Source organism: Rousettus aegyptiacus, unplaced genomic scaffold (assembly GCF_014176215.1).
Source record: "Rousettus aegyptiacus isolate mRouAeg1 unplaced genomic scaffold, mRouAeg1.p scaffold_m13_p_4, whole genome shotgun sequence".
Lineage (NCBI taxonomy): Eukaryota > Metazoa > Chordata > Mammalia > Chiroptera > Pteropodidae > Rousettus > Rousettus aegyptiacus.
Genome location: NW_023416307.1, coordinates 9294598 through 9319745, shown reverse-complemented (window position 1 = coordinate 9319745; position 25148 = coordinate 9294598). Strand labels below are relative to the sequence as shown.

The 25148-nt window shown below is 40.8% G+C and overlaps 1 protein-coding gene and 1 pseudogene across 1 annotated transcript in view; one reads left to right on the top strand and one right to left on the bottom strand.

The window, feature by feature from the left end:
• Positions 1–25148, top strand: part of MAP3K7CL (MAP3K7 C-terminal like) — a 67803-nt gene that overhangs the window by 7277 nt on the left and 35378 nt on the right. The gene's annotated exons all lie outside the window — the stretch shown is intronic.
• On the bottom strand, positions 12517–12635 carry LOC118602602 (annotated as a pseudogene).

Sequence of the window (25148 nt, the reverse complement as noted above, 5' to 3'; positions counted from 1 at the left end):
TAATGTGTATTAGTACATCTGCAAACTTGGCCAGGGATAACTGAGACGAAGATTTCCAGTTCTAAGCAACCAGCATATCAACTGTCTTTGGGAAGATAACCCTTTCCTAAGTTGAAGGCTGCTTACTGTTTCATTCTATTAACTTCGTAGTTGGTGAGTGTTTGTGGTCGTATAATTTCTTGACCTTGTCTGCAAGGTCGGGCTTAGAAACATGAATAAAGTATTAACCTCATAAAGACATTGAGTAAAAATAAGCAGCATAAACCTCTAAGTTGAATTTGACCTTGTAGCTTCTGTTTTTACATAGGATTTATAATAAAGGTGTATCTCAGCTGTCAAAAGAGTGAAAGAAAGAAAAAGATGACTGGACAAAAGAAAGGAAGGGAGGGAGCGAGGAAGGAAGGAAAGAGAAAAAAAAAAGGAAGGCAGGAGGGACGAGGACAAGAGGGAAGGAAAAAAGAAAAGGCTGACATGATCTAATAACAGTTTCCACCTTATAAACCTACTTCCCTGCCTTCAGTTCCATCATTACTGAATCGGTGGTAAAAGCTATAAATGCAACACTGTGAAATGTAACTCATTCATTCATTTATTTATCCTACATTATTTTTACAGTCTACCTCACTGTGCCTATTTTTTCTTTTAAAATATTACTAAGTAACCTGCAGAGGGCGCACTTTCCTTAACTTAGGTCTTTCCCACCGAAAGAGGACAGACTGTTTTTATAAGGTTAAAAAGTGTTATCCAATGAGAAGAAGTAAAGGAAGCGCAACCTTTTTTCTTTCCTCTACCAAATGTTACAACACGGAATATGTAAATAGAACAGTCTCTTTTAGCTTCTTTGCTAATAGAAAAATTAATCTAGATGACTTCTTTAGGTGGAGGTAGGATTGTCAAGCCTGCGTCCTCCCTCGCAAACTGAGATTTTTTTCACTGTTAAATCCTTGGGGCTTCCTTTTTTCCTCATTCATGGGTATGTGTGTGTGTGTCCATATGTGCGCGTGTGTGCACACACGTCCTCTCTATTCTAGCATTGTCTAATAGAAATATAATACAAGCTGCATATGTAATTTCAAAAAATTTTTTAGTAAACATTAAAAAGGTAAAAAGAAACAGGTAAAATTAATTTTCAAATACATTTTATTTGCTCCAATTTATCCAATTTTTATCATTTTGACATATAGCCAATATAAAAATATTAATGAAATATATTCCTTTTTGGGTACTATCTTCAGAGTCTGGTGTGTATTTTACCCTATGTTGTATCTCAACTTGGACTGGCCACATTTCAAAGATTCAGTAGCCCCATGTGACCCGTGGCTACTGTATTCAACAGCACCGTTCTATATTTTTCTTCTTTCATTCACAATTTCCCCTATAACTAAACTAACAGAAAAGTGTGTATTACAAAATGGTGTTATATATGCAGGGACCCTCATGTCTAATTATCTGCTAATTTGGATCATGGAGGAGATATGAGAAATGGCCCGTGTTCCTGGGAGAGACTGTCATCTACCAATTCTGAGGTCTTTTTAATAGAATGGAAACAACATTTCTTAGTCAATCTGTAAGTGGCTCTCATTTCTTCTATTTCCATATGACGTATAGATTTTAATCAAAACTTCACCAAGAACTGTGTGCTAATCATTTATCTGTGTGATTCCATTTAAAAGCCTTTGGATTAGGACTGTTATTATCACCTCAATTTTAAAGATGAGGAAACTGAGGATGAGAAGGGTTAGGGAGCTGTCTGGCATGACCCTGCCAGAACACAGCAGAGCAGAGATTTCTCGCTGGGCCTGCATGACTCCAAATCGTGGCTTCTTCAGCTTTATGCGTGGTGTTTGCCAAGGTGTGGGCATATTAACTGCAAGTTTAGGATGTTGGTAAAGAGCAGTTTCTCTGTTGAACTTCCAAAACAAAAACCTGGGCCTTCTGACTGCAAGCCCAGTGCTCTTTCCTTCCATTAGAAATGTTTCCAGATTTAAACTCCAGTTTAGGAGACCATTCACGGTCCTCTAAAGAGGGGGCAAGACGTTTCAAAGCCTTCTCAGGGCCAGAAAGAACCGACATGAAAAGGTTTGTTTTGAGTCATTTGTCTCATCGTGACTTTGATTTGGCCTTGATCTATATTTAGCATTTCAGTTTTATGCTCTGCAACAAGTTTGGCCATGTCGGAGGACCAGCCAAAGGTCAGCAAGCTGGCTGCTGGTGGGTGGATGATCACTCAGAAGCCAAAGTCTATTACTGTGTCTTGGAAATCCCCGGCTCACCTCTGGATGAGGGTTGCATCCACCCTCTGGAAGCCGTGGGCTTTGCAGGCTGTTAGCACCATCCTCCCTAGGAACCCAGTACTGGTGGGTCAGCACTTCATTCTGCAGGGCCCTGGGTCACAGCGGGTCGATGGATGGCTCTGTGGTGTCCTGGGTGTCCTCTTTCTTCCTCGTTCAGTCAATGATTCTGATTCCGTTTTTACTTTCTCATTAGGGGCTGGGCTTTAGAGGAGAAAGACTATTCCCGAATTTGCTTAATTGTGCTATTTTTTTTTTTTTTTTTTTTACTTCTGTGATGTGAGTACAAATCTCCCTGACATCTTTGATTAAGGCTCACAATTACTATCATAAAACTTTTATTTCCAAGGAATAGCTTATGCCAGCGTCTGTGGGAAGGCTCACCCTACTCTTGGATACACATACATTTTTCATATTGAACACTCTGTTTAAGTATTCCTACAACTATTACTTCTCAGCTAATTGTTCAAGGCTAGAACTATCCCCTCCATAGCCTGTTTTGTAAGATAATTCTCTTTATCTATGAAAAAGAAAAATCTGTGTTCAAGTTTCAGCTCTGCTATTTAGCAGGCAGTGACCTCGGGCACATCAGGTAACCCCTGTGAATCTCAGTTTCCTTGCTAGTAATATGGGAACAATGATATTACCTTTCTTGTAGGATTAATGTGAGGAACAAATGACATATATGAAAGTACTTTGTACGCTGTGGACTATTCAAACCTCAGTTTATGTGATAGTGTGACATATCTGTGAACACTTGAATGTATATGTTACGGACATGATTGTTCATGTATCATGATTTAGGCTTGAACTGGTCAAGGCCGTAGTTATTGCTCTGGGGCAGTGGTTCTCAATGGAGATCAGTTTTGTCCTCCCCCCACCCCCCCAGGGGATATTTCACAATGTCTGGAGATATTTTTGGGTATCACATTAGGCGGATGGTACTGGGTTCTAGCAGGTAGAAGCCAGAGACTCATCTGAACATCCTACAGTGCACAGGATAACCCCCCACCACAAAGAAGTGTCTTCCCTAAAATGTCAGCGGTGCTGAATTTGAGAAAACCTCATCTAGAAGTGTTTCTTAAATGTTAGCATGTGTCAGAATCACCCGGAGGGCGGGGTTTTTTAAAACACCCATTGCTGGGCAACATCCCTGCATTTTCTGATTCAGAATGTCCAGGGCGAAGTACAAGGATTTGCATTTCTAAGATGTTCCCAGGTGATGCTGGCGTGGGACCACACTTAGAGAACCATTGCTTGGAGACAATTCCATCATTAAGCTTTGGGCAGTTTCTCAGGCTGCTTCCCTGAGGCAACCAAGCAAAGTCATGACCTTACCAGTTAAATGGCACAAAATTTGTACCAGTAAGTGGAAGCATCTTGCTCTGAGTTCAAATCGTTTATGTGATCTTTGTGTGATTACAGGCGACCACAGAGCTTTGCCTGGACTGCCTCATGGAGGGAAACAGCCCTCTCCACTCCAGACTCAGTGCACAGCTAGTGCATCACAGTTTTCTGGCGTGAGTTGCACTCAAAGACTCAGCCCCACCCCATCCACCCAGGCTCGTGTGCGTAGCTTCCATTCTAGCCCAAGTGCCTCCATTCTGAGTCCCCTTTACTGGGGGCTTTGGCTAAGAGACACTTTAACTCACTATTCCATTCCTAGCCCTTCCTCTTCTCCCTCACCCCAGCCTACAGGTCCATAAAGAATCAGGAACCTTTTTTGGGGTGCTCCTTTTGCTAATGAGTAGATTTTCTCTGTCTGTTCTGCATGCCACCTGGTCTTCACCTGTCTTCTTTTGTCTCGCTTGCACTGTCATGGTAAGTGAATAAAGCCTTGATTGTTACTCCATTTGACTCATCGTCCTGACCATCTCAAAACCTGATTGTTCGCCAGCTAATATTAAGTATATTCCTTTACCCACAGTCTCCCCTGAACCCATGTGCCATGAATACAAATCTTATGGTACAAAAATATCTGGTGTGACTGGCTATTCTGGAGCAATGGTTCTTAGCTGTACATTGGCATTACCTGGGGATTTTGTTAAAATGCAGTTCTAATTCAATAGGTCTTGAGGGGGGGCCTGAGGGTCTGCATTTCTGAAAAGCTCTAAGATAGTGTCAATTCTACTTGTCCAGGGACCACACTTTGAGTAGCAAGACTACTGTTTCAAGGAACTGGCAGTTTCTTTAAAGGAATTAAATGAGTATATGGAGACACACAAAATAATTAGAGCGATGGCACTTGGGGGTAGCAGCTGTTTCAAAGATCTTTTTTAAATGAGGTGATTTTAGAACAGCGGTGCTCAACCCTGGCTGCATCTGAGGAGTTATTATTTTTATATGGAAATGTATTTTTGGAATTAGGTGAGAAATGAGCTGGTCTGGGACTGAAAATATCACAGTTCTAGCTTAGCAATCGGCATTCTGAGCTGTGGGATCTTAGAGAACGGTGTCTACCGGCTTGATCCTATCTGTAAGAAGTGGGAGTGAGAACATATACTATGCTTTCACATTATGTTGACAATACTCGCAGACATGTCGTCAGCTTCAAATGAGAAAATATGAGAGAAAACACTATTTATTTGTTCATTCAAAATATTCATATGGTGCCTACCCTGGTCCAAGCACCATTCTACATCAGCCAAAAAGAGCTGTAGGCCCTGGCCTCGTGCAGCTTTGAGTCGGGCGGTGAAGACAAGCATCAAAGAGGCAGTGATGCAGGGTGAGTGCTATGATGGGGGAAGCACAGGATGCCGCGGGAGATTACGGCGAGTGAACGAACCTTCGCCTAAAGTCGGGAAGGACCTTCCTGAGAAAGTGATGTTTAAGCTGAGATCTGAAGGCAAGGGCTCCAGGCAGGGGAATGATATGGCCAAAAGGGCCAGTTCTGAAAAAGCGCAGTGACCAGAGAGAGTGTTCTGTCTGGAGCACGAACCGTGAAGGGGGTGTGGCTCCTTGTGAGTTCGGAGAGGCGCCAGATTCCAAAGAACCCATTTGGTTACAGGTGGCAGAAGCCTAGCTCCCAGAGCTTAAGGATGAAAGGGAAACTGTTGGCTAATTGAAGTTCATGAGTGGAGCTGGCCTCAGGGGCAGGGAAATGAGATCATCAGTTCTGTCTCTTTGCTCTCTTCCCACCCACCCCCCCCACCATCTTTCTTCTCTGTGCTGGTCTTACTCTCTCCCATTTCAGATGTGTTGCCTCCATGTGATTGGAAAATGACAGGGCATCATTAGAGGCAGCTCCAGGTTTACAGCATCCCAGTTTAGTTGCTACAAAGGAAAGAGGTCTCCTTTCTTCCAGGATGTGCGTAAAGTCTCAGATAAGAAATCCGATGGTATTGTGTACCATTCAAGGTAAATAGTTGTGGCTGGAGGACGGGAGGAATACTGTGATTGGCTCTTTCATCAAAATCACAGGTAAGGGGAAGAGATATTACCTTAGGGAGAAAAGAGTTTTAGACAGAACCAAAAAAATAGTCACTACGATCATCTAGTAGGTATACGGAGGGAGCACAAGTGCCACAGTAAGACCTGAAGCTTTTCGTTAAATACAGCTTAGATGAGAAGCTTGGTTTTGAGTGCTAAATTGGGTTCGTTGAGGTATATATGGACTATATGCTAGTCAGCAGATGTTTGGGGCTCACTTAAGGAAAATGAGAAGAGAAAGCAAGAAAAAAAAGAGCTTTCATAAATCAAAGAGCTTTTATAACAAAATATGCTAGAATAAAATTTAAATTTATTTTCATTTTCAATATCAACACTGCAGCCTCCTCTAAGTCAACCTTGAGATGCCTGCTAAGTACCTGTGGTATGATGACAACTTCAGTCCTTAGGCCAGAAGACAGATTGATTACCCGTTTGTTTAGGTCGTAGTTCTCACTTTCAAGTCCTTTTGAAATTAATCATGCCTCCTATAGGCATTATGGTCAAGTAACATGATTTATAGTTATTATAGTGATCGAATTCACATAAATTAGGAAGAAGAGCAATATTCCAACTTAATTAAAACACGCAAGGATATAGTTTATATGATGTTTACAATTGGTCAAAATGGATTACTCATTAATGCTATAATATTGAGATTAATAGAAGTAGGAGAGTCTTGATTTTTTTTCAGGTTTTAGCTCAATTAACAGAAACTAGTTAATATTAGACAAGATCATCATAGCATATGTGAAATCAAATTGTAGGCACTATAAATTGTCACATCTGTATAATTTGGATTACTTAGACATAACAATGGATTATGGGGGAAAACGTCTAGAGGGCATATTGCCTAGAACTGTGCTATCTAATATGGTGGCTATATAAGTTTAAGTTATTTAAAATAAAATAAAAACTCTTCCTCGGTCACACTAGCCATACTTCAAATACTCAGTGGGCACACACGGTTAGTATCTGCCAGACTGGACCGCACCCGTATAGAATATTTCCATCATCACGGACAGTTCTGTCGTGTGATGCTAATCTAGACAGCATCAATGGCTCAAGTGCTCATGCTTTGGGATGAAATTAGTTGGTCCTCTCTCTTCGCGCCTACAATAAGTTCTGCCAACTCTACCTTTAAAACACATTCCAAATCTATCCACTTCTGCCGTCTTCTACTGCCACCCTTGAGTTACAGCCATTATCATCCTCCGCCCCACCTGAACAACTGCAATAACCTCCTGACTCACCTCATTTCCATTCTTTCCATCTAAATATCGTCTCCATAGAGGATCTAGGGTGATCTTTTAAAAACACAGATCAAATGTAAATTTTTTAAGAAAAAAAAAAGTACCAGAGAAGGACACATAACATTTTTTTGAATTCTCACTATTTGCACCATTGTGCACTGTTCTTTCAAATAAACTATCTTCTTTAATCTTCACAAGAATACATGAGGGAGGTATTATAACTTCCTTCTTTTTGCATAGGTAGAGATTAAGGCTCAGAGAAAGCAAGTAACTTGTCTGTGTTCATCCAGGTAGGAAGTGGCAGAGCTGTTGAGGAAATGAATGAATGAACGAATGAATGAATGAATGAATAGCAAAGTTCATACGCTTACAACTAAAGTACCTTGCCAAACATTATTAAACCCTAAAGATTTGTTATTTCTTTCTTTTGAGGACGAGAGAAACTTTGTATCTTTACCTTATCTGTTTATTTACTTGGACTTTGCATCCTCAGTTATGAGTAGAGCAATCTCCTCACCAGGTTAGAGTGTGAGGTCTTTATTGCTTTAACTTCCAAAGATGCCAAAGTGGCAGACAGAATTTTGGCATGGCTTATACTAAAAGGGTCCCCTCCGTAACCGAGTCTATTACAAATGATTTAGAAGAGTATGCTAGTGATCTATTTCTATTACAAATAGCCCTACAATTTAGCAGTTTAAAACAGCAATGGTTTTTAATCTCAGAGTTTCTGTGGGTCAGGAATCTAGGTGCAGCTTAAATGGATACCTCGTGCCCAGGATTTTTACAAAGCTGCATAATACCTCATGCAGAATGTCATTTTTGTGGGTGTTAAAAGGAGGAGACAGGATCATTGAGTATTTCTCAGCCTCTATAATTGTGCGAGGCAATCTCTCATAATAAGTCCCTTTTTATAAATTTGTATCTTATTGGTTCTGTTTCTCTGAAGAACTTTGACTAATACACTGGGTCTGTGATGACATTATCAAGTCACTGAATTAATCAACTCTGGAGCGATCTCTCCCCAGTACCTGATCTCTCAAAGTACACCCTCACATTGGTTCGTTCTTTGAGTGGGGTTTTGGTTATTTGCAGCTTCATCATACAACTATCTACTTGAATAAAGTAGCCCTGCAAGCAAAAGAAGCCCAACTCCTTTCAAAAACCTTAATTTGTCAAGACAACTAGGGAATGTGTCAGTGGAGCTTAGTACATTGTAGGATGTTTGTAGCAAAACCTCAAACTGCCTCCACCTTGAATTACTTCCCATTCTCTACCACCATCTTCTCCCGTCCAGATCGGCGCCAGTCTCTGTGGGAGAGGAGCCGGAACACATTATTTGGGCTGCCCCGGATTCCCAGTGCCCCTAAGGCCACTCACAATAAATTAGGGACCTGAGAGGAGAACGGACTCAAAGAACGCTCTTGATTGCTTTGGCATGCCCATTGCTTTCATGCTGGCCTTGTTACTTGTCCCCACTCTGGCCAGTGAGCGGTCTCAGAAGTGGAGAGGAAGCCTGGCCTGGTGGGGTAAGAACTGTTGCTGAGGCCACTCCTACCTTTGGCGGGGCACTGACTAGGTGAAGGGTGGACTTTGCATTTCTAGGGTTGGTTTTGGACACAAAACACCTCACTGACTCTCTCTTGCATGAGGCATCTTTTGCTTGCTTTCTTGGTAAATGACCCTGAGTTGCAGGGGTCACATGACAAAAATCAAGGTAAAGAAGATATTTCTGTATGTTTTTCTTAAGAACCTTTGCCAAATTCCTCTATCTTAGGTAAGGCTTCATCTTTCTTGGCTTTCCAACTCTCTGGACATACAGTGGTTCTAATTTGTGTTGAGAGTTCTCGTCCACACAAACTCTTGCTGTGATTTTGTTCGCCTTGATACACATTTTCCTGCAAACCGCCCTCAGGCCTTGTGTCTTCCAAGGCTGGGTTTCTCAAAGGATGGTCTTTGGACCTGCAGCATCAGCACCACACCTTAAACACAGCAAATTCCACTTCTGGGTATTTTTCCAAAGAAAATGAAAGCACTAACTCGAAAAGATATATGCACCGCATCTTCTTTGCAGCATTATTTACAATAACCAAGACACTGAAACAATCTTAAGTGTCCATTGATAGGTTAATAGATAAAGGAAATTATATATATATATATAATTCAGCCATAAAAAAAAGAACGAAATCCTGTCTTTTGTGACAATATGGATGGACCCTGAGGGCATTATGCTAAGTGAAATAAGTCAGGAAGAGAAAGACAAATACTATATGATCTTAGCATATGTGGAATCTAAAAAAAAAAAAAAAAACCAACAAAAAACCCCCCACAAAACTGAGCTCATAGATACAGAGAACAAATTAGTGGTTATATCAGAGGCAGGTTCAGGGTTGAGGGAAATAAATGAAGGTGGTGGAAAGGTACAAGCTTCCTGTTAGTTATAAATAAGTCCGGGGGTCATAATGTACAGCATGGTGACTGTAGTTAACAACACTGTATTGTATATTTGAAAGTTGCTAGGAGAGTAGATCTTGAAAGTTCTCATCACAAGAAAAAAATTGTAACTATGTATGGCTATGGATGTTAACTAGACTTATTGTGGTGATCATTCTATCATTATGTTGTACACCTGAAACTAATATAATAAATGTTATATATATGTATGTGTGTATGTGTATATATACACACACGTATTTAATTTAAAAAAATAAAATTTAAAAAAATAAAACACCCCCCCCCCACACACACACACACCTCCCACAAGTTTCTCCTCTGTTCTCCTTTCAGAAATATTCTCCAGGTTTCCTCTCGGCAAGAGCCATGGTTTCCATTTAAACTAATGCTATCCTGGCAGAAAAGCCCTTTGCATACCTTTAAATGCGTAGTCATTTCGTTTCCAATTGCAGGGCGAGCTGAACAGTAAGCAGATCTTCCACGGGGAGGCGGGCAGAGTCTGCGCAGGGCGGCCATACCCACAGACGTGAATTTGAGAACCTCCTTTGCTCAAAGGGAAAGCTTGTCTGGATTAGACAGCTCCTGCGTAGAAACTTGACACTGTCCCGGGCCGGCAGTATTTGGAATCACACACAGGAAAGGGCTGCGTATTTGTTGACCTGCCTAAATGACAGAATGTGTGTATGGCCGTCTCTAATTACAGCACTCCAGGAAGCATCACCCCGAAAGTACGCTGCAGTGAACCCAGCACGTCCTCCCGCTAATCCTCATTAACCGAGGTGGGGATTCTCTTTCTGCGGTACCATCTTCTCAATGGTCTCCTTCCTGCGGTCTTTTCATGCCTTGGCGACTCACTGGCCCATCTTCTGGGGGCATTTGGGGCTTCCTTTCGCCTCTCATCAGATACATTCAACAGTTATTTAACAGTTATCTGCGAATAAACAGCTCTCCTTAGTCAAACGCAGTCCTCCCTGCCGCCCCCGCCCCGCTGCCCCAGGGGGCCGGATAGCCACAGATAGGATTTCTTGCCCTGGAAGGCACGTGTTTCTCGAGGAGAAGGGAAGACGCTCTCATCAGCAGCCTCCTGTCGCACCAGGAGCCATTTGGTTTCCAGTCAGGGACCCAGCCCCAGCTTAGTGGTGGAACCCAGTTCTTAATTAGCTTCTGCAGCAATCTTGATCTTTTGCTTCTTATCTCTAGAGCTTGTCTTGGGAAATTTTATGCGTAAGAGAGGCTTTTCTCTCTGATCTATCTCAGTCCTCTAATAGGTGTTCTTTCCTTCTCTTCCACCTCTCCCCCGGGCCATGCCGATTACTGCCCTTCCACAGGTTACATGCTGTCCTTCGTTTTCACCCTGGCTCACGCATAGCCCATCCAGCTCTGAGCTGAAAACCGGTATGATATAGATGAGATCTTTGGCCCTGTGGAGGGGTTTCCTGTTTAGCTGTTGAGTCATACCTATAAACTAACAACACCAGTGAAATGTGATTAGTGACCTAAGGGACATTCAAGTTCTATAAAATCCTTGAGAAAGGAGCAAGTACTTGTTTACCTGGGCACATGGGGTAGCAACTAAACATTATCTATAGCGGTTTAGGAACACGAAAACACATGGTATTCTTGTGGAGGACCTGTAAGTCCGCATGTAGGGACATTCTTTTCATGGGGGAGTAGGAATGGTGACTTCGAAAGTGCTTTAACTCATCTACCCATGCTGCATAGGACTGAAGGGGAATCCTGCGCAGAGTTACCCCTTGGCTGGAATGCCTATGGCCCCACACTCTAACTCTGTTGGAGGGTGACTTGTTTTAGGGTACGACAGAAAGAAGTTCTGCTCCTTAACATATTGCTGAAGAGAGCTCTCTGCAAAATAGGTCCTAGGCAGTCTTTGCCTGGTTCCTGGCCTTTTCTTCCCACAACTGGGATTCCTTGAACATCCCTGTCTTCCCATCATCCTCGTCCCCAGTCTCTAGAATCAGGTGGGACAGGGCTACAGGTAACTCATACGAATTAGAAAAAGGCCACACGAATTAGAAAAAGGCACCTTCCAGGTCTCGGCAAGCCCAAGGCTCTTTTCTGAGAACCTAAAGGCAGTCTTTCTGAAGAAAAGACGCCTCCTTCTCCAGGTAGATGGAGCTTAGCCATGGAGTCCTGGCTTGGAGAGCAGAGCCGAGCTGGATCCTGGCCCCACTGACTCCTCTTGGCTTGAGGCTCTTGTGCAGATCAGGGTCTGCACAACCACATGAGGCAGCCCTGGGGCATGACCTCTGACTCCAGAGGTCATTGCAAATCTTGGAATGTAATCATTGTTGCCACTGGTTCCCCTCTGGCCTGGTGACTCAGCTCTGACCAGTTGGCTCTAACTCTATGGCCCAGGGCAGTTCTTACCTTGTTTTGGTTCTGAGACCCCAACCCTACCAGTCTGTGTGTGGCCAGTCCGTTGGAGCCATCCTCTGCCCTGCTTTCTGCCCCATGGTAGGAGCCCGTTTACACACTGCCACTCATTCAAGTATAGGGCCCTGCCTTGCTCTTTCTTATTGCTTTGACCAATCTTACCCAAGCTGTGGCTTATTTTGGAAAAAAGAAGTCAGGCCTGGGTAGGGCTTTCGGGCCGACTGCTAAGAGGAGGAAGGTGGCTGGTGCTCAGATTCTGGGGTGTATGAAATTCTGATTTAAAGAAAATTGTCCTGATCTGGATGACGAAATCTCAGAAATAGAAAGAAACAGTATAGAAACTGCTGATAGCCTATGAAAAAAGTAATTTCCCTCTTGCTTCCCTATTTTGTTGAGATAGAAAAATGATCTAAGTTAACTATAAAAAACCTAATTCCTTTTGTAGTGGTTGAGAGTAAGTATGTGGCCCAGGACTGAGGAAGTCTGCTGAGGGCTTCTGGGAAAGATTTTCTCCTTCACCACCGCACCTGCCTTTGGAAGTTGTCACGTGGGAATGTGGTGTGGAGAGCTGCAGCAGCCACATTGAGATCATGAGGAAATAAAGTTACAAAAACAATAGGGAAGCTAATAAAGAGCCCTGACTTGATTGAGCTATTAAATGAACCAATCGTGCCTCTGGTTCCTTATTTGTTTGTTTGAATCATCTACAGCACCTGGTATTCCTAGGTGGTCTCCCATCCAAGTACTAACCATGCCCAACCCTGCTTAGCTTCCGAGATCAGACAGGACTGGGCATGTTCAGGGTGGTGTGGCCCTAGCCTCTGGCTTCCTTCTTGTTATGTAAAAAGATATCTGTCCATTGGTTAAGCCATTTTTATTGAGTATTGTGTTAATGGCTAATGTAAATCTCTCAAGTGATATGGAAACTATTATTCACCAGGCACTGTACTAGATCTTCATAATATTTGTAACAACCCCATGCAGTATGTTTTGCTATTATCTCTCTTTTTGGATATGAGTAAACTGAAGTTCAGAAATGTAGTGTTTTGTCCAACAACAATGCAAACAACATCCTTGTGTGTGTGTGTGTGTGTGTGTGTGTGTGTGTGTGTGTATTTTGGTCAAAGTGAAACACCCAGTTACCTTAGATAGAAGATGGTAATGGGAAAGGGCTGGGCAGGAAACTGAGAGCCAAATGAGGCCAGATGCTTCTCCACAGAGGACTTGACCTTTGACTCATAGCCCTCAGGGAATCTTGACTCAATTTTCTTTAGTATTTGATTCTCAGCTGATGCAAGCCTTTTATTTATGTTTGCCCATTAGACAACAGGGCAGTTGGGCTATTTTCGTGTCTATAAAAGGCAGCGGAGCAGAACGCTTGCTTTGATGCGTCCCGCCTCTGCTGTGGCTTTGCCATTCTCGGCTAACTTGGTCTTCCCCATGTTGGGCCTCTGGATCCCACTCCTAAAAGCTCTAATTTGGGGATCGGGAGCTTGAAACGGCCCAAAAGGGATCCTGTTTAGCTTGTCATTGAAATAGCTAAGCCCCTGCCATGACCATTTAAAGCCCTCTCACCTTTCATGTAGCTAAGCAGTTCTTTTTTCAAATTTGGCTTGTTTGTGAATGCAAAATCTCTCGTTTCTTTTTTTTTTTTTTTAATCCACTGCAATTTTGCATCCAAAAAAAAAGCATTGATTGAAGGAGGAAAGAGTGAAATCAACAGTCCTTTAATAAATGACCTTAGTTGGAATTGCAGAACTAACTGGGAACTGAGCATAGTGGCTTTTGCTGTCTTCCCTGTGAGTACAGCAGTGGACAGGGTGTGATTCCTGGCTCCATTTACTGACTAACTTTTTGACCTTGAGCAAGTTACTTAATCTCTCTCTTTTTTTGGGGGTGGGGCTCCGTTTCTACATCTGTGAAATGGGATCAATAATAGTTCCAACCTCATAGACAGGACTATGTTACATAGTCTCTGGAACCCTTTGTTTAAATGCTGGGCCCTCATTCCAATTTCAAGAGGGTGACGGCAGAACATCAAAGCAAGCACGGGGTACTTCCGAGCACAGGGCTCTGTGTCAGTGCCCAGGGAGCTGGCCCTGGTCGTTGGAGTGCTGTGAGAACTAAATGAGCTCTTAAAGAAGTGTCTGGCACATATGCAATCTCTGTAAATGTCAGAGAAGCTGGTGGTAAAGTGAGGCTTAGGCTCTATCTGTGCAGTGGCTTCTCGCACAGCTCCCCTGCATATACTCTATGCCTTCTTCAGAGCAGGCCTTTCTTCCAATCAGCTTTTTCGAATGCTTTTAATGTTCAGTGCACAGGCGGTAGACAGTAACAATATACAGCTCATGAGTTTTGTGTTTTGTTGTTTATTAATTTTTTTTAAATTTATGGTGCTATAGCACTTTAGAATAGACCTCAGGACATGCTCACTCCGTCATTGGATAGGCCGTGGAGTTCTTACCCTATTAAGCCATTTGAATTTAGAAAAGTTGAGTAAATGACTTTGGGATCTTGTCACCAAAACACGAACGAAACTTATAAGTGTAAATTATTTTAAAATGACAAATGTAAATATAAATATAATTGATGGATGAGTTTCCTGATGAATTAAACCAGGGGATATTATTAATGTTAGAACCAGAAGATTTCTTTTAGATTATCTAAATATCCCCTAATTTGGGCCCAAATCTTTGTTACTGCTGATATAGACACAACTGGAAAGACTAAGTTAAAATTACTTTTTTGTTGTTGTTGTTCTTAATGTGCCCTTAAAGAAAATTATTAAAAACATCTCAGGTCAATGGCAGATAAAATTTTCTTGAAATCTTTGTTTTAAAAAGGCTAAATTGAGTACAAAATACTATTCTGTCTATATCGTGATTAACCTTCAATTTCTTTTTTTTCTGGGTCAAAAAGAGAATGTCATTCTTGTTCATTGTGAATTTTAGAATCTAAATTTGGAAGAATTCTAAAAGCATGCTAATTAAGCTATGCTGCATTCTTTAAAATCTGAATATATAAATAATTTTACCAATGTCTGAATTAGCTATAGTTAGTCCAGATGGCTTTCTAAAGCAATAAACTTTTTACGTGTTCAGGAATGTTTTCCTGATGGATAAATAACTTCCATTTTTGTGGAATTCAGGCCATGAAGGGCCCCGCAGTACAAACTTGTCTAATTTGAATTGTTTGGACTAATTTGGCAACCTGTGAAATACCACTTTGGTTCTTCTCTTGGTCATGTTCACCTCGAGCAAGGCTTTTTGTTGGTGAATAATGCGTGCTCTCATATCAAATACGAACGCATTCGTGAACTCTGCCCTAACTATTGAGAGATCGCTTATATTTAATATATTCTCAGATCTCAAGAGGAGATCATCTCCTGCCCTTCATCGGATTTTTCTGTTCCAGGAAAATGTCAGTTTCTATTTGTAGACTCTTCTAGGAAATCTTCATTCTCATTTAGCTGAAGCAGTGATGGGAAGCTGTCCCTTCTCTGGTGGACTTAGCAATGCTATTTCTGTATCTCATTTGAGAGGCTGGGCAGCCATTCATTTGTGGTTAATACTGTAATTTTAAAAGTGTATTTTTAAAAATTGGATGGACATATCTGAAACTCCATTTTAGTTTGAATGCTATCACTGCTTAAGCACACCCAGAACTGTCAGCAAAATGCTGTTTGTGTTGAGCAACTCCTATGAATTGAAAGTATCTAAGCTAAAAAAAGGGAAATTGACAGGTGTCTTATTAGGCCTTAGCTATTAGTCATTTTTGTATCTGCATAAGTAATTGACACTGTCCTTCTAAACAAGGATTGTGCATTTGCATGCTTTCAGAAAGAAGTCCTGCTGGGTGTTTCTAAGCCACTATTTTAGGATGTGATGGCTTAATCTGAAAAATGTTTCGATGAACAAAACATGATCTCTTCCTTGTCACTTTACTGGATGTCCTCAGGTTTCGTAGTATAATCAGGGACTGAATGGATTTTGCTTGGGTATGAAATATCTGATGACTAAACGGGCTCGACAGTAAAATTGAAGGTGTTGTTGGTAACTGGCTTCAACAGAAAAAAGGAGAGGGATTATCTTCATTCTGTTCTGTTCTTAACGATTGCTATAAAATGTATTTTTGGTTTATTACAAACCAGTTGATGCTTTACTGAATCAAAACTGGGGAAGAAATTCTGAGGACAATTATTTTTTTCATCCTGGGGCTGCTCTACTTCCTAAAATGAAATAACTTAGAATTCTAAAGAACTTTAGAGAGCGTCGATTTTAAGTCTCTGCCTTCCAGATGAGGAAACCGTGACCTAGAGATGTGACGTCACAGTCTCAGCATGGCTAAATGAGTTAGAGACAGAGCCGAGATGAAAAGGTTACGAAAATTGTTTAATGCCATTTATGGGACTGGATATTTTTCTAGATAGCTTTCTGATATTTCTGTGCTAGTGACTTTTTCCACAAAAAGGTGAATTGCTAAGCTATATCTCACTGCCCACTGCACTTCTGTGTCATTGTGCTCTTAACCCAACCTCTAAAAACATTGAATATATATATATAAATTGGCATTTAATTGGAAAAGTTTGAGTTGGTAATTTGATTAATTAAATACCACTGCCATCCACAGTAAAATAGTTCCACACCAGTGTGAACAAAAGACATTCTAAACCTAAAGAAAGGTTTAAAGAGTTTGTTTGAGCGAAGGTTTACCGACCAGTGCTGGAAGCAAAATCTTGAAAGATTGAAACAATGCTTCGAGGAATAGCAGTTTTGCAGTTTATTTTATACATTAGAATTAAAGGAGGAGATGTAACGAAGGTTACATGAAATCCATTGGTGGTAGATTAAGGAAGTGGGAGAAAGTAAAGTGTGGAAATCTCCAGAATTGGATAAAAAGTGAAATGGGGAGACACATACTTGTTTTACATTGGTGAGTACAGGATAGTTAATATTTCACATTCATAGTTTACAGAGATATACAGGTTAAAAATAATATCGAGGAAAGCTGGGGTTGTTTCACCCCAGTACCAGGTGTGTTTGCCTTTGGAGGTCTGGAGAAGAGAGGATTCTGACTGTTTAAGTATGTTTTTCTAGATGCGTAAAAGCATTGGCTAGGGCTTGCTCAAGGTAAAGATTAATCTATCATGGAGGACTTAGGAATTGACTTCCTGTTATAACCCGCTCAATTCAGAAATTTTTTTTGATTAAAACGTCCTGTGTGGTTACTTCCAGTTATTGAACTTGTTAGGCTCGCCAAAGTAGCTTCTTTTTTGTTCACCAGAAACTTCTCATTTAGGTGAATGCTACAACCTTGCTCGTCATTTATCTCTGTGACGCTATTCAGGAATAGTGTCATACCCCAAAATGACTGTGTCCATTGGGTAACCTTTGTTGTCTCCTGCAACCACCTTTGAGTTCAGACTCACTACTTCTTTATATCCTCAAAAGCATTGGTGAATATGGATTTTATTGAATGTTTTCTAGGGAGCTAGAGAGGATGGCTTTGTCACATACAACACGGAAACTTAGACTGTCCCTTTGGAATTTCATATTTCTCTTCTTGGCATCCTATTTTCTGGTTTTTCTGCCCTCACTTCCTTTCTCTCCCACACTAGAGCCACTCAGTTCTGGTCTGAAGAGTATATTGCCCTTAGGAAAACAAAAGCCTGGGGTAAGTAGTGGGTATGTTCTTCAAATGTATCTTTTAGGGCAGGGCTGTCTCAATTCATTTGGTCATACCTGTGGTTTTTTGGCTATTGATTCTTCACAAAAACAGATCTAAAGTTAAAAGGTTAATTTAGACCCAAATCTAACAGAAGACAAAATTAGGCAAATAGGCGACATTAACCAACATCTCTTAACTTTTCTTGTGTCTCTGGCTTCTATGGGTCCCTCCCCACTGGTATTCCAGGTTCAACTTAGTTCCAGGAATATTTATTGAGCTCTTATTATCGACCAGGCACTGTGCATGTGTCTTTGCTCTAGTAGTTTAATGGGTGAAGGGGTCAACCTTCAAAGAGATGGAAGCCACACGACATGCCGCTAACTGTTTTAGTGTGAAAATGAACAAAAGACTTTAGGAGCACCAAGGTTGGAATGGCTACATGGAGGAGGTGGCAGCAGAGATGACCTTGATCTTCAAAGGCACAAATCGGACACCAAGGCTGTTTGAGGGCACTGAGAGAGGTTCAGGGTGGTCCCATTGTAGGGAAGGTGGGACAGGGGAGGAGTACGGAGGAGAAGGGCTTTGAGTGCTGACTGTCATCCTCTAGGCAAGAGTGAGTCCACAAAGTAAGCTTGAAACATTTTAATTTTTATCAAAGCTTTACATGCTCATACATGAAAGGTTTGTTACCAAAAAAGACACAGCAGGGCTCAGACCTCCTCCTTCCCATCTTCTCCATTCCAGAGGTAACCACTCTCTAGATAGTTATGTTGGCCTTGGCCTTCCCCTTCTTCAAGATGTGTCTGCATTAACCCCTGGAGCCATTTTCTCTTGGCTTCCCACTGTAGAGGATGACGATTTGGCTTTTTTCTACCTGTACCCCATCCCATCACACATACAAGCACTCTTCCTATGCTACCTCCTTTCAATAATATAATTTTAGTGGGATCACTATTCAGTATTTACATTATTAAGGTCATGTAAAGGCTATTCATAGCTAAGGCAAATAGTCAACTACAATTACTTTTACTTTGCTACAGACTGCCCCCGGAGTTCATGTTTTCTGTTTGTTTGGGTTTTTGTTTCGTATACTTGTCACTAATTCAACCCTGAAAGTCTTTGCCCTTCTGCCAACTGCCTAAATCTCTTCTCATACAGTACCGGTAGGGTCTAACTGATTCCTGTTCCTAAGGAGCCGCTCCTGTGGCCTTTGGACCCGCTTCTGTGGGGACTGGAGAAGGGCTGCTCTCCACTCCTACATACAAGGTCATGCTGTAATCTCCTCTACTGTCATCTGAAGGATTATCTTACTCTCTCGTATTGAATTGTTCTATTTCCGGTATTGAAGGCTTTCTCTTTTCTGATTTTCCAGGAGCTTTCTGAGAAAAGCATATAAATTTTTATTGAGGATATAAATTTTTATTGAGACTACAATCCTCAGACTTGATTGATAGTTTGGTCAGGTATGGAATTCTAGGTTGAACATAATTTTTCCTTTGGAATATTTAAGACGAGCTCTATTTCCTTGTGATCGCCAGTGTTGTTACTGAGAACGCCTAACGCATGTCTGACTACTGATTATTTTATTTTTTCTCCCATTATGAGGAATGGAATCTACTTTGATTCTCAGCTTTCCCTGCTTTAAGCACTCTTCAGTCTGCTAATCATTTCTTACCACTCTTTCACCTGCTTTCCAGCTTAAGAAATTTTGTTCCCATTGTGTCCTTTCCTTTTCTATCTCCTCGTCCTTGTGGATTTATGCTTAAAAAAAAAAAAAAAAAAAACCTGGTAAAAACAAGAAACAATTACAACAACAAAACTTTACTATCATTTTAGTAGGGTTTTAGAAATAAAAAATGTTGAATCTGACATCTTTACCTGGAAGTTCTTTAGAAGTGGAGGTGTGTTTTTGGAGACAAAATATCATTGGAGACAAAGGCTACAAAATCATAAACGCCCTTTAGGACACATTAATGCCATGAGATGACGGATGGCTCTGCACCTTCGTGCTGTGTCATGTTATGTGAGTTGACACGTAACATGGTGATGGGGTAATCCTGAAAGTGGTTTCTACCCTGGTTCAGCCAGCAACATACTCTAGACTCCATACTGAGAAAAGAACCACATAAATATATGGCTAGTAAATATATCCCCAATTCAATTTCTATTTAGTCAAATTCCCACAGTTACTCCATTTCTACTTAACACAAGGGGAAGTGTGGCAGAGAGGAAATTGGAATGCTAAAAGACACAAGTCCTAACTGATGCAGTTAAAATATCTCACTTTTGCAAATTTTACAAAGACATAAGAACATGTGAACCCATTTCAATGGCCCCAGCAAGGATCTTGGAAGGGATCTGTGTGGCTTAGGGTCCCTGAAAGCTGCCTCTGCTCAACAGATGCTTCCATCAGGGTAGGTAGTAACTCAGTCCTCTCTTTTTAAAGGGAGGTAAACAATGATGGCTATGTGGTGATTGACCTAGGAGAGAGTCAAGGTAGGAGCTTAGATGGTGAAGTCACCACCTGGATATTGTGAAGCATTTCTTAGGGAGAATTCACCCAATTTGCCAGTTCTGCATGGAAAGATGATGGCAAGGAAGTCTTGTATGAGAAGAATTAGTAAGATTAGGACTTTTTCCTACCTCACTTCTACCCTTCCTTCAAAATTTAAACGTTTAAATCCCTACCCTCTCAGAGTCTTATTCTGCTTTCAAAGGTAATATTTGTTTGGTATATCTGTGCTCCTGCATAAATTAAAGTCAATAAAGTGGGTGATGATGCTGGAACAGGTATGAACTTTTAGCACTAATCTTTTTCCTTTTTGTTCTTTGGTCCAAAGGCATAATTCTTTTTCCCTAGACTTCAGTTTCCTTAAGAAGGAATTGGATTAAGATCTTATTCCACTCTAATATTACATGTTTCTATGATGGTAAATTATAGAGGATTCATATTGATTTCTTGTACATGGAATAACTCGTGGTTTTATTCATAGAAAGAAGTGATCAGGTTTGTATCCACTGGTATAAAATAGTTGAAATAAGAACATTTCTTTGTACTTAACCGAGACTTCACATTTCTCCTTCATTTCGAAATGGCTTTTTGAGACTCCCACTCTAGCACTAAGAAAAGGCATCTTCTACAAAGGCAGTTTTAGCCACAGGCGTGGAACAGGATTTTAGTTTGTAGATGAAGAGATTTATTTTTGGCAAACAAATTGCTTCTAATATTTTATTAGCTCTGGAACTTCAGCCAAATTACTGAAACTTTCTGATTCTCAGTTTGTTCTATAAAACAGAAATGACAGAAGTATTTTAAAGGATGTTTTGAGCATTAAGTGATGTCATGTGTATGAAAAGAGCTTAGCAGAGTGTTTGGCACATGGTATTTGCCCCATCAATATCATTTCTCACCACCAGAGTGTCTCATGGGACGCTGACATATTCTACTTATGAAGGTATTAGCAAAGAATTTTAAGTGCCGTGCCTCCTCACTCTTATGTCTTTCCCTGGACGGGAGGGCGAGGCGAGGGAGGGAGGAGGGAAATGAGGGCGTGGGAGGCAGGGGAAGGGAGGAGGGAAAGAAGGTAGGCTAGGAAGGAAGGAAGAAGGAAGAGGATTAAGAAATTTGGACTGGGGGGGAGGTAGGGAGGGCGGGTAAGGGGTTTCGTTCTTTAGTGTCTGGAGTTCTGTCAGCCTCACTCCCTAAACCCTCGTCCCATTCTTCCTCTTTTCCTTCCTTCCTTCCTTCCTTCCTTCCTTCCTTCCTTCCTTCCTTCCTTCTCTCTCTCTCTCTTTCTTTCTCTTTCTCCCTCCCCTCCCCTTCCCTTCTCTTCCCATCTGGGGAATAATCTCTCCCCTATCCAACTTTTTGGGTGGACCCATGTGCAGGCCTCAGTTGCCCAAGTACTTCTACTTCTTATTCACAGTGATGGATATGACATTCAAGCTTGGCTAATGACCTTCCTACTCAAGTACTCTGAGGAAAAAAGGGTGTAAGCTTAGGTAGTTCATGACCATCTCACGGGGAGACTCCATCTGAGAATGAAGCTAACTCAGGAGAAAGTTGACGTAGGAGGGGCGGAAAGACAGTTTCCTGATGTCTTTGTGCCTTTGCATAAATCTATTTCTGAAATTATAATGCTCCTCAATTTTGTAGTCATGTGAGCCCCTGAATACTCTTTGATAGTCAAGCTAATGTTAAATTGCTCCTAAAAGAATTCTAATTGAAAACCAAAACTTCTTTTTTCTTTCCTATTACTCACCTGGGAGGTTTGACTGGTGTTTGGTCCCCTCTTGCAGTAGGAGACTTTCAAAGTAAAGACACACCAAAAGGGCAGATGGCCACAGTATTTAATGGACCACACAGGTCATTGTTTGGGATTTTTAGAAGTAGTTTAAAGAGTTTCCTTAATAATTCTAGTAAAGTTAGGACCTGAAAACTGAAGCTCATTTGAGCAAAGCCTGAAAGGCATTCAGGAGACATGAGTTTAGCCTTCTGATTTTAACAGGCTTGTGTTCATGGGTAAACGTGATACAAAAAAAGCAGTTGTGGTTAGAAAAGAAAAAAGAGACCAATGTTTACAGACAGCTGGTGCTCAGCACCTTTCTCACAATGTGTGATTGTTGTGCGAAGGCCCCTTAAGGGTATCGTGGGGCACCCACCAATCGAATGTGAGTTTCAGAGCGGTCACAGGAAAAGTCCCACAAGGGACCAGTCCTCCTGCATGCAGCAGTGGCAGGGGGAGAACCTGAATGGATCTGTGCCGAGTGTTCTTACTTTTTGGGGTACACACTGGAACATTTACAGATGATAAGAAATACATATTATCCTTAGGATGACATTAAAGTGATAAAATAAATCTATCTGTACTATAATAACAACTTTTAAAATGTGTTATTATTATTATTATTTTTTAGTCTTTTAGGTTATATTTTTGGGAAAGATGCAAATGTTGAAATATAAGATAAATATGATTTTCTCGTAGTCAAGAATATCAAAGGACATTTCTTTCTTTCTCCAAGAGCCTGGTGTGTAAGTTATTATAAAAATGGGAACATACATGTCACATCTAATCAACTATAAATGATAAACTCATACAGTGTAACACCATTTAAATTTTTTATAAATCAAGTAAAAAGGAAAAAGAATGGTCATGCACACGTGCATACGCACACTATATTATTTCAATTCTAGTTTGGAAAACCCTGAGTTATCTCATGCATGTGTTTTAGCTAATTCTATAAATTAAGGGTCTGAAAACTATAGCTCTCACATCAAATCTGGCTGATTACCTCTTTCGCTATGGCCCATAACTAAGAATGGCATATCAAGAGGAGAATAATATTTAATAACATTTAAAAATTGTATGAAATTCTAATTTTAGCGTTAATAGTATTGTTTTACTGGACTACAGCTTACCTATTTATTTATTTATTTATTTATTTATTTATTTATTTATTTATGAAGTTTTTTTGGAGTTCACTCATCTATTTATATATTGTCTATTGCTACTTTCAACAATGGGAATTGCAGAGATGAGTAATTGTGGTAGAAACTGTATGGCCTATAAAGCCTAAAATATTTACAGAAAAAGTTTGCTGACCTGTGATTTGGATGAAAAAACTGAGGGCAGGAGGCATGACATGTCTGAGGTAAAGTTGTGCAACTTTTGGAGTCAGAACCACACGTCAAACCTATGTTTTCTAACTCAGTTCTAACACCTTTGGGTGTGGTTTTCCCTATATTTTTACTCACTTGAAATAATAATTTCTACTTATGTAATGCTTATTGTTTTACCTGCATCATTGTAAACATTTTACTTGTATTAAGTTATTTAATCATCAAAACAGCCCGTAAGATAGGGACCATAATTATCCTCCAGACTTGGGGAAATGGAGGCACACATTAGTTAAGTAACTTTGCTGAATTCCCATACCAGCAAGAGCCAGAGCCAGGTGGGTGACTCAGACAGCCTGGCTCTTAAACACTGCACATTGTTCTGTCTCTTTCAGTGAGTGAAATGCAAGGCCCAGGAAAGAGAATTTGTTGAGTGATTTAATGGTTCTAGTCCCACTCATCCCTCTTTTGAGCATTAAGACAAAAATAACATAAAGTGAATTGTTCAGCTAGCGTAAGCCTGAAATGAACTTGGATTAAGAAAGCGGCCCCCAGTCTTCTTTAAAGTGAGAGGCTGTGGCAGCGTATGGCCGGAAGTTCTCAGGGAGGCATTGCCTTGTTTTGTTCTTCGGCTTCCATCTTTGCTTGGTGATCTTTCAGGGTATTACCCTGACAAGTGGGTTTGAAGAGGAGTGACAACATCGCTGCAAGTAAGGACCCCAGGGAGGCTTCTAGGGGAACATGGGAAATCTGACCTAAGACCTGACCGAGATCTAGAGCTGAGGAAGAAGCCACTCAAAAGAACAATCACGTGAGAACGGCTCACGCCATGCAACAGGTCTTGTGAGCCAATTGGAAGAATCTCATCATTTGAATGGATACAGCTTTATTGTGGTGTCTGTAATAACGAATCAGCTTTCCATTCACTAGATCCTTGTGGTTACTTAAGTATTCACTTGTGTTTGTTTCAAACAGATGTATCAGTGCTTAATAGAACGGTAGGGTTCATAAGCAGCTTTGGGGCTTTTGTGTCCCTGAAGAAAATGTGACTCATTAGGATTTTTTGAGGGGACAGAGTTGGCGGGATGAGCGGAAGAGAGGGAACTGAGAGCAGCAGAAAAAGAAAAGTTATTTTTTTCCGAGGAGATTCTGCCCCTGCCGCCTGGCACTGTCGGGGAGCTGTGCCTTGGTTGTCCACTGGATGTTCAGATTGGGGTAAAGTGAACAGAAATTGGTAAACTATGGCCCAAGGGCTGAATCCAGGCTGTTGGTCCTTTTTTTTTTTTTTTTTTTTTTTTTTTTGCAAATAAGTGTTAATTGAAACACAGCCATGCTCATTTGTTTCCTGTTTTTGTGAGTTAGAGTCCATCCTTGTCTGTGCCTCCTTCTGTGCTACAGTGGCAGAGATGAGTAGCTCTGACAGAGATCGTAATAGCCCATGAAGTGTAAAGTCTATATCACCTGGCCCTTTACAGAAAAAATTGCCAACTGACGGTTGTGAAGGAAGACTAATTATTTAACCACCATGAAATATTTCTTTTTTGGAGACTATAGGCTACATATGTCTTACAGCAGTGGAGACCTAACTTTAATGTGCTTGCAAAAATATCTTTTAAATCATTCTCTAAACACTGTGCATAGAAATTCATATTTCTTGTTTCCATTTACAAAATGCCATGACCACCCCAGCTCTACTGAGTCACTACCATGGCAAAGCCTGGCATTTTTAAAAGGCATAAACCCGATATTGAAGCCAGTTTGGGAACTAGCCTGGAACATACTCAGTCTTCCCAAAATGCTTATTGAATTAGTGAGGTCACATTAATTGTGGCAACAGTCTGTAACATGAACTGCTTGTGCATGTTCTAAACCATAATTCAGAAGCAAGTCTACAGAGTATTATTTTGAAAAGCTCCTTGAATACTATTAAAAATCGCTTTCCCAATAACAGTAAAATACATTTATTGGTAAAAAGAAGGAAATAAAAATCATACATATTGCTACTACCCAGAGTCATACTGTAAATCTGTTAATATTTTGATGTACACA